This window comes from Cupressus sempervirens, chromosome 10 (genome assembly GCF_028749045.1).
Source record: "Cupressus sempervirens isolate cs-2001-9-10 chromosome 10, ASM2874904v1, whole genome shotgun sequence".
NCBI lineage: Eukaryota > Viridiplantae > Streptophyta > Pinopsida > Cupressales > Cupressaceae > Cupressus > Cupressus sempervirens.
In genome coordinates, this window is record NC_143127.1 from 299,562,078 (window position 1) to 299,574,735 (window position 12,658).

Genomic DNA, 12,658 nt, shown 5'->3' on the forward strand with positions numbered 1-12,658 from the left:
ATAAAACATGTCGTATAACTAAAACATTGTTATAGAAGAAGGAACATCAAGCCCTTGGTTAACATAAATCAACATTAAGTATGGACTGGAAGTAACCCAAGGAAATGACTAAAATAATCAAGAAAATGCAAAATTGGACATATATGTTTTGTTCCTATGATTTTACACACTTCCACTATGCTTCCATTACAATTGCGCATTTATCAAGTAGAGATGTGCACCAATTCAATAAAACCATACATTTATTGTTTTCCATTTATCAAGTATAGATGTGCACCAATTTAGTAAAACTATGCATTTATTATTTTCCAACAGTTCTATGCATACATCCAACATAACTGCGCATACACAAAGAAGAGTTGCACATTCATTATTTTGACACATATATTTAGCAGGGTTGTGCATATAAAAAATAGAATGACACATGGCTTATAGCAACATATAGGTTAAGTAGAGATGCACATATGTCAAAATAGGATGACAAAGAGTTGGCATGCTGGGGTTTGTAGTGTTGCGCATTTGCATGGAATACATGTACATATGTGTAGTATACTTGTGTATTTTTTCTAGAGAGTTCAAAATAATAATAATGGATGCTATGACTTGAATTTTTGGCATAGGTCTTCCCAAATGAGGATTTCCTACACCTCCTAGGCTTAATCACTAGACTAGAAACCTCTCTACCATTCCTCTTCTAGGGTTCAATTTCTAGCATCAACTTCACATACATAAAGGAAAAGATATGGAGAAAGGTAACATGACCACTGAACCAAAATATAAATGACACAACCATAAATTAAAAAGGTACTCCAAAGATTAAAAAAAAAGCAACTAAATATGTCCATTTTAGAGATTATTCTTCATATTTAATTAACATGAGATTATGAAAGGCAAGTTGAAAGTAAGATCCTAGTTGGTTTTCCTGAGAAAAGGTTTTGAACTCATCCTTGGTGTATTCTCTTAAGTGTCTCCAATCCTCCTTCTGGTTTGATATCTTTTTCTTTCCATTTCTTGAAAGTCTTTGTGTAGGTTTTTCAATAATTTTACACAATAGTTTTGGAATTTATTTCTCTATGTTTCCTTTGCTAGGAACACCCTATTTTATAGGGAAAATATTTTATTTACAAATAGTTGCATTTTTTGCAACCAGCTATTTTTTAATGTTTAATTTAATAAATCTCACTCATTATTTATGTTTTTGGAAAATATCTAATATTCCTCATTAGCCACAAGTTATCAAGAATGCAAGGGGGATGAAGTTCCAAGAACATCTTGTGGTGTGGTGGTTGAGTTGAGCAATCTCTTCCAAAAGTTCATAGGTTTAAATCTTGTGAGATTTTTCTACTCTAAGTCTCTAAATTCTTTGTTCAATTATGAGTTCAAGGTTTCGTTCTTATGGAGGACTCTTAAAGAGTTATGTTATTGAGTTGGTAGAAGGTGGGATTGAAAGGTGGAAGGTTCAAGACTCAAATATTTTAATATTTTTTTTACCTCCTTTATTTATTTTACTTTATTAATTATAATGATTGCAATTTTATGCAAAAGAGTACATCAATTAAAACCATACACACAAATACATATGCATATGTATTTATTCAAGTATAGATGACTGCACCCATATATAGTTGGATAAACATATATTTAGACATAAAACTAAAATTCACAATAATGGTAAAAAGTAAAACACCATTAGACCAACAAGAATATAAATCCGCAAGATCCCAATTTTTTGGTGGCTGTCTTCTCTATAAGGAATTCTAGGCTCAAGGTGCCTATGTGGATCATGGTTTTATCTCTAAGTCAATAGATATAATAGAGGCTTGTGTACCTATTCCTACAAAAACCTACATTACCAACCAATGCATATGCATATGTGCACATAATACCATGATACATCATACTGTAGTACAAGCATTAGATAGGTTAGTAGGGTTGGAAATCCATAAAATCCACAATCCACATATGAAAGCGCACAAAATAGATCATAAGGAATGTATCTCTATCCATATCATGTAAAGCAACATATCTCCTATCACTAACATAAACATAAATCTAGTATACCTTAATAAGTCTCAAATCATGTTGCTAGGGTGGCACTACAAGAAGATCAACAAAATTGGTGAGTTAAGATCTAAAAATAAAAAATTAAAGAATGAACTAAATTTTGAGAAGGAAACAAATGAAAGGATAAAAATATTAGAACATATGAATAAATTGGATGAGTAGTTAAGAGGACAAAGAAGACTGAGAGATACCACTAGACTAGGCTTTACCAAGCATTCTACAATCAAGCAAGCAGAGTCATCAAAGAAAGAAAAACAAAGGAATGTATACATAAATCTAAATCCAAAGAGGTATACATGCTATTAGTGTGGAAAACTAAGAAAAATGACTAATTTTTTTAGAAGAAAGGTTGGTAAGACTACTGTTATGTCATGTCCCCTTTTCAAATAATTAAAAATAATAATCTTTTCTAAGGCAGGCGGGCCCAAAAAGGTGAAGTTTCAAAAAAAGGGGATAATATTTGGAAGCTAATGGAATAATAAATGAATATTATTATTAAAATATGTTTTATTAACCCCTCTTGGACTTGAGTTAGGGTTATGCCCTCTTTTAAAGGGTTTGGAGGCATTTTGGGTGGATTCCGGAACTTGATTTTTGCTCATTTCTTTGTTGTTCTTCAGAGGCTGCCAAACCTGTGGAGAAGGAGACCCAAGAACGGGAGTTTTTAGGTTTCTAGGAAGGCTAAAAATGGGAGTTTGAATCCATTCCATGTGCATGCTCATGCAGAGTTTGCCTTTGTGCTGAACAGTGCAGATTTGTGAGTTTTCGGGTGTGTTTTTTTGTAAGAGTTTGGTGTTTCCGGTTGAGTATTTCATATCAGTTTGGGTTGCTTCTGTATTTCAGACTTTTAGATGTTAAAATAGAGCTTAATATATGTATTTAGTCATGATTATACTTCTATGATATATTCTTAGTGTTTTGAGGTGTTTTCGGGCTATTCGGTGTTGTTTTTGGGAGCCCGATGAGCATTATTTTTATCCTCCGTTTGGGAGCTGTTGTGTAAATGTTATATAGATCTAGAAATTTAATTTTGTATGCTGTTATGCTGCTGAAATTTTTATAAAAAATTTCACTTTCAGATTTATTAATAATATGTGAAGCTGTGAAGTTTTTTGGCACTATTTCGGGCATACCCAATTTGGGGTTTATTGAGAAATTGGTGGATCTTTGAAATATTGGTTGTTTGATTTTAAAGATCTGATTAGAGGCTTGAAATATCATATAAAATCAGTAAAGGGACATTTTAGTGGTATTAGAGCTATGATCTTGCCAGCCTGAGGGTTTGTAGAAGTTTGCATGTCAGTTTTGACAACTACCCAAATCTTGCATGTCATAATTTATGGTTGCATGTTGCTTCTAATCAGCTGCATGTCAAAATTTATGGTTGCATGCTACTTCTAATCATTTGCATGTTAGTTCTTGGTGAATTTGGTGGTTGCATTTTGCTTCTAATTAGCTGCATGTCAAAATCTATGGTTGCATGCTACTTCTAATCATTTGCATGTTAGGTTCTTGGTGTTTGAAGAAGTTATAACCTATTGGGGTTACACTCTACTTTATCCAAAATGGACAGGTATAGTATAGAGTCTCATAGGACACGATCTTGGACAATTGATATCCAGAGTCAGAACAATAGAAAGGATGGTTATTTAGAAATTCGAGATAAACTTAGGAAAATAAGCCATGACATGTCTGAATAGTTGGTTGAGCACAACTGTATGATGCATGACATGTTGTCCAACCTAGCTAAGGTGGATAAGTTGACTAGATTTCTATTTGGCAAATTTTTTCACAGGGCAGATGACACAATTACCAAGAACTTGCATGAGGAGTTTGAGAAACTAGCTTATAGCCAGGCAGAGGTCTTAGATTCTACTCTGCCATAGGAGGTAGTGAGAAAGGATATTAGGCAGATTGATAGTAATGGTCAACTTGATACTCAAATTGAGACAATTGTATATAGGTTGTCAAAGGGTGATGTCATAGGTATTCAGGATGGTATAGTTACAACAGGCAGTGACTATAGTGTAGTGGGTTCAGATGGTGATTATGAGGATGTTGTTGTGCATGATGGTGAGATACCTAGTAGAGATGAGCAGACATTGAGCATTCATGACTTTGCTGAGAAGGAGTACCAGGCACAGTTAGATGCTTCGTCACATGAGGTTGAGGCTGGTAGTACTTCACATGATTTGTCTAGCTAGCTGAAAGTGAACAAAGATAGAATTGTGACTTCATTATCTCATCATGATAGGTATGTGGAGTTAGTTGGTATTGGTCATATTACTCAAGTGAGGAGTTTGTTTGAGTTACCAGCTGATTCTAGTTTACGGATATGGACTCAAGATTTTTATATTGGCATTTGGGATTCAGTTGACTGGAGAACTTTAACACTTTTTGGTAGCAATGTTTGTTTGGGTGCTATCATGGATTTGATTAGCAGATTGCACAGTGTTGGCTTTTCTTGTGCTAGCAGCTTGTCCGATGTTGGTATTAGTTTTTATACACTGGTGTTGGGCTTTGTTCATATATCTAGTCGACCATACTTGTTGGAATGTGTTGATGATCTTTCATATTTGGTAGTGTGTACAAATGAGTCCCAGGATCATATTGGCATTGATGACATCCAAGAGGATGCAGGGGGTAGTTTTGAAGACTTAGTTTCCTTGGCACTTTCTTTTGGTACAGAGGAGTTGGATAGCAGTGCTACATTTTTTGATACTCCATATGTTGATATGAGCTTTGGAGTTGATTCACAGGATATGGATGGTAATACTCTAGAGACTAGTAACTTTGAAGATACTCCTTTAAACAGTGCATTAGAGGGTGTTTGTAGGATATAGTCTAGCCAATGCCATCATGTGTCTAATCAGTTAAGAGTTAGTGAATGAGACATTGCTATCTCTTGCTAGCATTTCGATGCTGCTCGTCAGTTATTAGCAGTTTATGGATGGGGTTCTCCTACTAGTGATGAGCAGGAAGGCAGTTATCTTTCCTTGACAGAGATCCACTCTTTATGGGAGGCTATTCGGATTTTGAGACAGAATTATATGCAGTTGGTAGCCGACAGAGATTATCTTATGGAGTAGGGGAGTACAACATATGACGTATTATTGGCCAAGGAAGATGAGGTGAGTGAGCTTACTCAGCAACTCGAGGTGACTTTTGAGATTCTTGAGAGTACACAGTTGGCTCTTAAGGAGTCACAGTTTCATTTGGCTAAGGTGACCATGGAGTTAGAGCAACTACAGTCTTTACCAGATTCTATACAGTCACAAGCTGTGGTGTCTGGTGATCTGAGGATGTCCATGGTGGAGATTTTCAAAGATAGTGGAGACGGGGATGCATCCATCCTTGATACTAACATTGGCATATCAGGTTCATCCCCACCAAAGTCAGGTTCAGTTGAGTTGGGTGCTGCAGCAGATTGTTATGGTATGCCTGACATGGTGGTAACCTCTAGTACTAATGGCATGAAAATTAGAGATGTTGTATCAAAGACCATGTGTGATGTTGGTGAGCCGACAGTTGGCATGGTTCCTGCTAGTAATACTACTCCCTTGGTGATGTCTTCAGATGTAGTAGTCAGTTCCAACTTGGTTAGTGATCGATTGTAGTTAGTTACATCTGGATTGCAGTCTGAGCCACTAACTAAGATTGGCACATTCTATCAACATTACATTATGAGGTATGCTCATCAATTCACCTTTAATGACCATGTTGATGAGATGATGATATAGAGATGTACTTTGGTTCCTAGTGCTTATCATTAGTTATGGGATAGTTTGATGCCTCGAGATGAGATTTGTGATGGGTATGACATGGTGATAGGTTCTATAGTTGATAGCTTGATAATACATGACTTAGAGCAGGAGTTTTGGAGTGATGCTTCAGTAGGTGTTGTTATTGATTCTACTCCTTTGGCTATGACATCTCTTGACTTAACTGGTGATTAGTCACAGTGGGTTGTATCACTTGTTCATGGTGAGCTGTTGACTGAGGTTGGTTTTTTTTATCAACATTATATTGCAAGGTATGTACATCAGTAGGCATTTAATCCTTGTGTTGAGGAGTTGATGGCAGGCAAATTTGGTTTGGGTTCCATTTCTTGCTGTTTATTGTGTGATGGCTTTTCACCATCAGGGGTGCATGGGAGTTATGGTTATGAGACAAGGGCTGGTGATCTGTAGAGTTGTGTTGACTACAAGAGTTGTAAAGTGTGTGGATTCTCCATACATGGTATAGTTTCATTCGGGAGCACTCACCATTGTTGCAGAATTGGATTGTACATTCTGTATAGGCTAGTGGGATGCGTTGATGGTATTTACTGTGTTGGTAGTTTGATTTTTCCACTTTACTTGGGTTTTGATGTTCTAAGAGTTTGTGTCTCATGGGTTTCTGACTATGGAAGTTGTGACTTTGGAGTTTGGTTGAGCAGTAATTGTCAGTTTGATTATGGATTCCTCTTGGTTATATTGCAGAGGAGATTGCAAGAGCCTGTGTTAATTGACAATAGTATAGTTCATGACTATATTTGGGATCTAGGTGGATTGATTGGTTTATTTTTTAGCCATTTCTTGAGGACAAGCAATATTTGGAAGGGGAGGACTTGTCATGTCCCCTTTTCAAATAATTAAAAATAATAATCTTTTCTAAGGCAGGCAGGCCCAAAAAGGTGAAGTTTTGAAAAAAGAGGATAATCTTTAGAAGATAATGGACTAATAAATGAAAATTATTATTAAAATATGTTTTATTAACCCCTCTTGGATGTGAGTTAGGGTTATGCCCTCTTTTAAGGGGTTTGGAGGCATTTTGGGTGGATTCCGGAACTTGATTTTTGCTTATTTCTTTGTTGTTCTTCAGAGGCTGCCAAACTTGTGGAGAAGGAGACCCGAGAACGAGAGTTTTCAGGTTTCTAGGAAGGCTAAGAATGGGAGTTTGAAGCCATTCCATGTGCATGCTCATGCAAAGTTTGCCTTTGTGCTGAACAGTGCAGATTTCTGGGTTTTCGGGTGTGTTTTTTTGTAAGAGTTTGGTGTTTCCAGTTGAGTATTTCATATCAGTTTGGGTTTCTGCTATATTTCAGACTTTTAGATGTTAAAATAGATCTGAATATATTTATTTGGTCATGATTATACTTCTATGATAGATTATTAGTGTTTTGAGGTGTTTCCGGGCTATTTTGTGTTGTTTTCGGGAGCTCGATGAGCATTGTTTTTATCCTCCGTTTGGGAGCTGTTGTGTAAATGTTATACAGATCTGGAAATTTCATTTTGTAGGCTTTTATGCTGCTGAAATTTTTAAAAAAATTTCCACTTTCAGATTTATTAATAATATGTGAAGCTGTGAAGTTTTTTGGCACTATTTCGGGTATACCCGATTTGGGGTTTATTGAGAAATTGGTGGATCTTTGAAATATTGGTTGTTTGATTTTAAAGATCTGATTAGAGGCTTGAAATATCATATAAAATCAGTAAAGGGACATTTCATGTTACTTCTAAATTTGATAGTTATTGTTACAATTTCAATAAGTATGGTCATCAAGCTTATGAATGTAGATCTAAGTTTAATAAGTCTTCTAAGAAATATGAGTTTAATGGTTATTGTTGCACATGTAATAATTATGGACACAAGTCACATGATTACAAATCATAGAAAAAGTCTAACTGGCTATCAAGCAAGCAAGGTAACACTATAAGTTGGGATTACAACAAAAGGATTACCTTCTCAGTATGTAGAAGATATGGTCATTGCATTCAAATTTTTGAGGCTATACTTTTGAGGAAGACCTATCAATCAGAGGAATATTGGTATGGCATGTTTTCATTGTCACAAGTTTAGCCACTTAAGAAAAACTTGTAGATATCATGCCTCAACACTAAATAAAGATAATACTAAAGGAAAGAATAAGGATTATGTTGATGGTATTTGAAGTTAGATAGGTAACATGTGGAAAAATAAGATTCTATCACATGTATTAGTCATTGACACCTCATCCAATGGATTAGGTGAATTTTCACTACCTCCAACTAAACTATACAAGAAGGTATGTGAACTATATTAGAATTGCTATATCCTACATCAGTTCCTTATATTCATGAAATGAAGTCCAAATAAACATATTTCAAGTTGCATTAGGAAAGCTCATGAAACATGGAAATTAGTGTGGTAGGTGGACTTGACCAAGCACTATAGTTGTTTGGTGAAAATGTAGTGTCAACCAAGTTGAATAGTTAGTTGGTGATGGAAGATAAAGAAATTGAGTATGGAGATGTAACCAAGTTAAACGTGGTAGTTGGTGTGGTAACCAAATTTGGGTTATGGAGCATTTATTTCTCACATGACTCATTTTTTTTACCTTACATACAAGAAGTACACATGAGTGATTCTAAGAAATTGAGTTGAGAAATTGAATTTTGAGCTAATTCAATAAATTGTGAGTATTCGAGTAGTATTAGTAATCTTGTGAAGTGTTTATAGGATACCAAGTGAGTTTGAGTAAACCTTATGAAGCCCTAATCTTTCAACAAAAATGACATCAAGTTTAGCACTTGCAATTTCCACCTAACTTAGTTCAATCTAAGGTTTAGGAGGTTGAAAAGGTTAAGTTGGTAAGAAAGGAAGATTGAAAGGAATCACATTATAAGTTAGACCCTAAAGTTGTAGAACAAATCAATAAGAAAGGGGCATTATCATCCATACCCCCTAGGGTTCTACTAGTTTGTGATATTCATGCATTTATCCATTACAGGATCGATGAGGTTGGGGATTATAGATTGCAAACAACCTATAATAAACTTTGTGAAAATGGGAAACTCAAAGATGATCATAAACACCAGCTCCATTACCTAGGCATCACACTAAACATCGATAGCAATTGTGCACTCTTTGAAGGTACACACCTACAAAGGGCCACCATTATGCCATGTGCACACTATCACACAACAAGCCTCTAGGTGCACTAAATGTACTTAGTTTACCTTTATAGGTGTGCAATGTACACTAGGTAAGCTAGTGCACTGAATTCAAATTCTTTTCTATTTCATCCTTCTGTACTTTTTTTTAGCTTTTTGTCAATCTGACTATATATTAAGCATCTTTTTAATCTTTCAAAAATGGTATATTGATGCTTGTATCTTGTGCATATTAAAATAGCATCTTCATTATCATCCATTGTGAAAAAGATCCCACCAAAGCTAGTCACATTCAAGTTTCAGGGTGTGCCAAAGAACTCTCGATTCATTGATAAGCACTCAAAAATTTTTGATACAGAATTGGGACACATAGACTGCAATGCATTCTTGTTCCTGTGCAAAAAGTTACAAGATAGATTAGAGATGATCTCATCATTGATTTTGCGTGGGTTGGTGAATGTAGCCTCACACCCTGTGCCTATACAATACTCCAAGATGATTATTGCATTAGCTCACCACTATGTGCCCAAGGAGAAGGTAGTAAAAATAGTTACTGGGGAGATAATTGTGGACATATGCCTAAATAACATTGATAATGTTTTCTACTTACTAGTCATAGATTAATATTAGAAGGTAACATATGATATAGTAGATTGATGGTACAGGGAGTATGAGAGAGAAGCTAAAGACTTGGTACAAGAGAAATACCTTCTTGCCAGGACCCATCTTAATAGAAGATTTGGGAAAGTGGACATGAATTGTGGGTATATGATAGTGACCTTGGATACTATATAGTCCATCTAAGAAGAGTCATGGGACTCCCAACAATAGGATAGTTGGAGACATGGATTGTCCATTTTATAGAGACCATCAAGAAGAGAGGTCTCCAAACTGACTGGGGCACCATTATTAGAAACTCTCTAGATGATAAACTCATATTAGTAAAGTTAGATCCTTAATTTTACATGACCTCTTATGTGATCTACTTGTTGGTAGCCTGACCAACCAACTATCTTGATTGGTGAAGAGGGGAAGCATGCAAGACCCTAATGCATGACCTTATGTAGTGTACCTCCACTGGTATGAAAGAAGCTCCCAAATAGGAGTCCAAAATACATAATAGTAAATGATGATTTTGTTTTGGCCATAATTTGGTTCTTGGAAGGAGATTATTGGAAAAGAATATATGTGGAATTAACCTCTAGAATAACATAGGTGGGGGTATGCTTCATCAAATTGTATATGTTCACATACATTTGGGTAGTTGGGAAACTCTTGAGCCCTAAAAATATTCCTCCATATCCTTTAGATAGATTGATACCTCTAGAGATTGCTAGACAATTGGCTTTGGCCTATGACAGAGTGTCAAAATAACACAAGAAGACATGGGTGTATCCAATCAACATTGGGGCTTTTGAGGTGAAGAAAAAGAAAGAAATAGCCACCTATGAAATTGAATGGGATCAATACCCCTTAGATGAAAATCTAGTGCCCCTCCCCTACTTTGACAATATTAGGATGGTCAAGCATCTCGTAGGAAGGGAGTTCATACCTGATGCAACCATTGAAGCTCATTAGATGAATTACATAGATGACCATGATGTTCAAATTTGGAACTATTGTAGGATGAGTCTACAACTTGGAAAAAAAGTACTTCATTTGAGTATACCCCTAAAGGTGTGGAATAAGGACAACTCTAATGTATTAGAACCCCTCTACAGTAGGGAAAAAATCTTTAAGTACCCAATAATGAATGAAAATATTAGTCGAGAGGAGAAAAATGAAATCCAACACCAGGCAAGGCATGTCATTCAACTTATAAAAGGATTGGGTTAAGAAACCTTTCTACTTGGAGCCATTCCTTAATGCGCCAACCTTACTAATGAGACCAAAATTTGCCTTTATTTCATGATAGTTTTAAGATACTTTGTTGATACTTTATTTTATCTTTGTCAAAACATTTGTGGACCTATGTTTACCAAACCTATGACAAACCTATGGGTAGAAACTATGCCATCTTTTGCTAGTATTATATATATTATGTAGTATTTCATATAGTTATCAAAATTTGTGTTCTTATATTTGAATTTAATTTGATAAATGATTATTTGAAAACATGTCTTTGTATTGAAACTAACCTATTAATGAAGACTGAAAGATGATTGGGGGAATTCAAAAGTTGAGTGCCAACAACATTCAAGAAGAAGAGAACGCTAAGGAGCAGTCATAGTGGAGGAAAGTTGTAATGGTTCTAGAAGACACATCAGTGAGTAAGGAGGAACTATGAAGACTTATTGTCTTCTCTACATTTATTCTATGCTGAGCGAATGTCCAAATTTTATTATTCCCACCTTAAGCCGTTATTCCTTCTTCCTGCCTTTAGTTGTTATCCTCCTATTTTCTCTCCTGTGGATTTAAAGCTAGGTCATTTACTTTTCTGTTATGGAATAAGTGTTGATCTACTATATATAGGAATCCACCTAAGTGTTTTAGTTTATCTAGTTAGAAGAAAGAGTTTATGAGAATAGACTATTAACTTTTACAATTGTGTTTTTACAGTTCTGTGTTATGAATTTTTGAAATCTAATGAAATAGTTTTTGGCTTCTCTTTTGTGTTAGTAGTTTAGTGAAGCCAACCAAGGGGGCCCACTTAGAAGGTGGATTAGATTAGGATATAATAGATTTATTTCCAAGCATTCTTAGTTTTGTAAGTAGAAGTTGTAAGTTCCTGTAGCATTTCACTTTTTGAATGTTCCTGCAGCATATGTGAGAATAGTTATAGTGGATGAACCAAGTTGGAATATTTTTTATCTTTTCATTGTATTTCTGGTATTCATAGAGTTAAGTATGATAGTTTTCCTATGGAAATAGTGTAAGTTCTTTTCCTTATATTTTACTTTCTTGTAGCATAAGCTTAGTGAATCATTAAGAGACCTAGTGCACATACTGTGCTAACCATTTCAAGTATACGTCCCTAGGTTGACAAGATTAAATGCACCTCATAGTGGAAAAAATAGTCCTTAGTTTGAATATATTATTCCTAAGCATGGCCTAGAGCATGACTATGAGACACCTATTGTGAGGTGGATCATTTTTGGCACCGTTGTCAAGGATGGTGTCAAGCTAGGAGCATTTTTGATTCATAGTTCTTAGATAAGTTTTTTTTAGAAATCTCAAGTTTGAAGTTTCTTTCACCGGTGTGAAAAGTTTAATTGCATGCATTGAAGAGGATGATGATGAGATGAATATGGCAGATTTCTTCCAAGGGAGTCTATTAATTTGAATGAAGAAATTGAAGAAGAAGAAGTTGAGTTATCTTTTGAAGATGCAAGCCCTACTTTTGCCACAACATCATCATCAAGAGCTAAAGCAATAGATATAACTGGTCTTCAACCTTTCACTAAAGTATTGGCTCATTTTCTTGATAACACTGCTTTTAATCTACTAGTTGTTAATCATCCTATACCCAATGTCCCTTTTCAACAACAACCTCATAATCGAATACCTCTAATCATGACACAACATACTTTTCCATTTCCTCTTCTAAGTCTTGTAACCAATGCTAATCAGAATATACCTCCCACTACTCTTCCAAAGTCCTATGGTCTTGCAACTGAAGACCTTGATACTTTCTTGTTTGAATTTGATATACTTTATCATAGTTTTGACTACAAAACTGA